At 33.0% G+C, this 3678-nt stretch overlaps 1 long non-coding RNA gene across 2 annotated transcripts; it reads right to left on the bottom strand.

Moving 5' to 3' along the window:
• Window positions 1-1718: 1718 nt before the first annotated feature.
• On the bottom strand, window positions 1719-3394 carry LOC107704399 (uncharacterized). 2 transcript variants are annotated; one of them, XR_001635956.1, is made up of 4 exons: window positions 3360-3394; window positions 1994-2054; window positions 1855-1905; window positions 1719-1764 (listed from the first exon to the last, which is right to left on the bottom strand). It is a non-coding gene; the product is annotated as an uncharacterized LOC107704399 (long non-coding RNA). The 2 variants fall into 2 exon arrangements; XR_001635957.1 differs by lacking the exon at window positions 3360-3394 and adding an exon at window positions 2148-2366.
• Between the last annotated feature and the right edge of the window lie 284 nt (window positions 3395-3678).

Below are 3678 nucleotides of genomic sequence, written 5' to 3'. Positions count from 1 at the left end.
ATAATTAAACCCTGATCTTTTTCCAGCCAAACTATCAAAACTAACAATAACATGAATAATTTTGTGATCAGTAAGAATGGAAGGTATTATTTTAATTTCTTTAACTTTTTGTATTAAATCTTCAGATAATAACCAAAAATCAATTCTAGATTGTTTGGAAGCATCCTTACTACTCCAAGTAAACTCAACTTTACCAGGATTCCTATCTCTCCATACATCAAGACAGTTAAGATGCAAACATAAATGATTAATAAGGTAATAACAATGATGTCTTACATGTCGTGGGGGCAGACAGTCCAATAAAGTATCACTGATAGTGTTCCAGTCTCCACCCAAAACCAAACTAGCATTAGAAAAGTTTGACAACATTCCTGAAACCTCCTCTTCAAAACTCTGCAACAAAGTTTGATTCTCAGGTTTGTTATTATAACCATAAATGTTACCTAATATAACAATATTACCTTCTATCTCTAGTACCAAAATTACCCATCTTCCAGATGAGTGTACATTACTTTTAAGTATTTTCCCTTTAAACATTCCTCTCAAAATCGCAACACCCGCAGAGTTACTGCTTGCGCAGGACAGCCAAAGATCATCTCCCCATTGATTCCTCCAAAATGTATAGTCAGTTCCTTAAGCATGAGTCTCTTGCAAAAAGTAAAAGTCTGCCTTGAATTTCTTGAGATATAAAAAAAAAGGCTTTTCTTTTTAACATGTCACATGTTCGATCCGATACCGATATTTTCAAGCCCAGTATCGTCGATATCGATACCGATATATCTAAACTAAACTGATCATTTAAATTATTAAAAGAATATAATCAGTAATTATACTCACTTAATATTAGATTTTAAAGCCATGTTTTTAACATTTCATAGGCTTTTTTTGTTTACACTGTCAGAAATTTAAACTTTTTGTACTAAATCTTCAGATAATAACCAGAAATCAATTCTGGATTGTTTGGAACCATCCTTACTACTCCAAGTAAACTGAACTTTACCAGGATTCCTATCTCTCCATACATCAAGACAGTTAAGATGCAAACATAAATGATTAATAAGATAACATTTCATAGGCCTTTTTTGTTTACACTGTCAGAAATAAAATATACTATAATTGTATTTTAGCCCTTTACTGGGGCAATAACCTCAAAGGTGCTACTATACCCCTAAAAGGGAGCATATTAGTTAGATAAGTTACAAATGTGCACCTATGAGGGTACCTCATGAAAAATAAACATGGTGTTACATAAGTACTAAAATGTATTATTATCATTATTACCATGGTAAATTTGTTATTACTGCAGTTTTCCTACAAACACTGTGGTAAACTGTGGTTACTGTATTAAAACCATGGTTAATTTTTGTAAAAGGCTGCCAGGCTGTTGTACCCCTAAAGGTGAAACTTTTGCATATATTTTTCTGACAGATTTACTAACAGCAATTACAGAATATAACATATTAACAGCAATTACAGAACATAACACAATCCATTTGAACTTTTAACAACCAGTTTAAATAAATGTACTTGCACAAATGAGCCAATTTAAAATAAATATTACATGTACACAAAAGTTTGGGGTGAGTAAGATTTTGTAATTTTTTTTTAAGTCTCATGATCACCAAGGCTGCACTTATGTCAGTCTGAGATAAAAAGATATACTCAGTGAGTTGGTTACTTTTTAAAAATATGGGGGTTACCATTGCAGATTTCACTTACCTCTGTAAAATCAAAGGCCCCTGATGTCACAAAGTACAGTGAATACTGAAATGGTAAACATTAAACACATGTACACAGATACATTTATTGGTTAAAAATCAAGTAGTAAGCAACACAACAGCTCTATAAACTTACCATCAGGACAAAGACACCACAGCTGTTGCTGAGATGTTGTCGTGGAAGGCCCTGTTGATGTTACCATGCAAGTTTAAACTACCTTGTAAAGTCTAAGATTTTCCAGTGTTTTTCCAGTTATTCAAATAAACAATGGTACCGTAATATCGTTGACACAGTATTCACGCCAAGGCCCAGGAGACAGGATTTGTGCAATGTTTCTGTGGTGACAAATCCAAAGCAAACACCAATACTTAAAAACACTTACAATACTGCACCAAAGAAAACACGAGAACTGAAATATGGGGCAGAACCAATAGTATTACGACTGTTTTCATTGACACTTGACTAACTTCAAAACCCTTTCAATAAGTCACTAAAATTAAGTTGAATGAACAAGTCACATAAAATCCTACATGTGGTTAAGAACAACCACAATCTTATCAAAATGCGGTTAGGAACGACCGCAATATCTGAACTTCCAACAGTGCCCTGTAAAACCTGTAGATGCGTATGTATTCTTCCTGGCTGAATGTAATGCCATAAAGAGGATCAAGGAAAAAAACAGCATGTTCTCTTGGCTTCATAATCTGTTGAGTATGTCACAATACATACACAAAAGATGACAATTGCAGTTTAAAGATTAGAGCACAAGGTACTTAAATTATGCAGACAAAAGGTATCACAGACAAACACAACAGATTTAATGTCCAGAGGTAACTTATTCCACAGAAGTGCCCCAGAATATCTAAAAGACCTATGACCATACATAGTTTTAAAATGGCATAATGTAATATCCATAAGACTTTGCCTAGTTTTATAACAATGTTGCTCATTTACCCTAGAAAAAAATACATTAAAATATGAAGGAGATCTATTATTGATAATCTAATGTACCAGTTTTAATTTAATATGTTCTAGTCTGCTTTCTATAGGTAACCAATCTAGACACTTAAAATGGGAAACCTCCACATGTGTAAAACGACTAAACCCTGAAACTAACCTTATCAATTTATTCTGAGATTTTTGTAACGTATCCAACCAACCACGAGACAAATCAGACATCCAAGAAATACATGCATATTCGAAATGACATGACACTAAACATGATGCAAGTAATTTTATATTCTGTTTATCAAGAAAACTAACATGTCTGGCAAGAAATTTTGTCATAGCATTAACCTTACCCAGAACTTTCATAGCCATACTTACACCACTTAAATCATTGTCAAGGACACATCCAAGATAATTAACAGAAGTTCTATTTGATATTAAACAATCCCCCACCTTAACAGACATCTTAGAAACCTTATTCAAATTATTTTTAGACCCAAATAATATGGATTCCATTTGACCTAAATGCAACATCAGTTTGTTTTCAGAGAGCCACTCTCTTACCTTATTAATTAGGAATTAATTTCCTAATTAATGCTGTTCAGTTGCTTTGACACAATCTGTATTGTTAAAAGCGCTATATAAATAAAGGTGACTTTACTTGACTTGACTTACCTTACAAATCTCCTTACCTAAATGCAGTTGTATCCTACCAACATCCTTATCTGAAAGTAACAAAGCAGAATCATCAGCATATAAAAACAAATTACAATCACAAATTGCTTGCATGTCATTAATATATAAAAGAAACAAAAGAGGGCCTAAAACACTTCCCTGAGGGACTCCATTTTTAACAAAAGTTTCCTCAGAAAGAACCCCATCAATTTCTACTCTCTAAACTCTCCCAGTTAAATAAATATACAATTTTTCAAGCAAAGATTAACAATAAATGTAATAGTTGGAGCTATAGTATCTGCAGCATCTCTTAAGAATGTAGCTGGAATATCGTCC

Source organism: Sinocyclocheilus anshuiensis, unplaced genomic scaffold, assembly GCF_001515605.1.
Source record: "Sinocyclocheilus anshuiensis isolate Anshui unplaced genomic scaffold, SAMN03320099.WGS_v1.1 scaffold1938, whole genome shotgun sequence".
NCBI classification, from domain to species: Eukaryota; Metazoa; Chordata; class Actinopteri; order Cypriniformes; family Cyprinidae; genus Sinocyclocheilus; species Sinocyclocheilus anshuiensis.
Note: the sequence above shows the minus strand (reverse complement) of the source record. Positions and strands in the feature narration are given on the sequence as shown.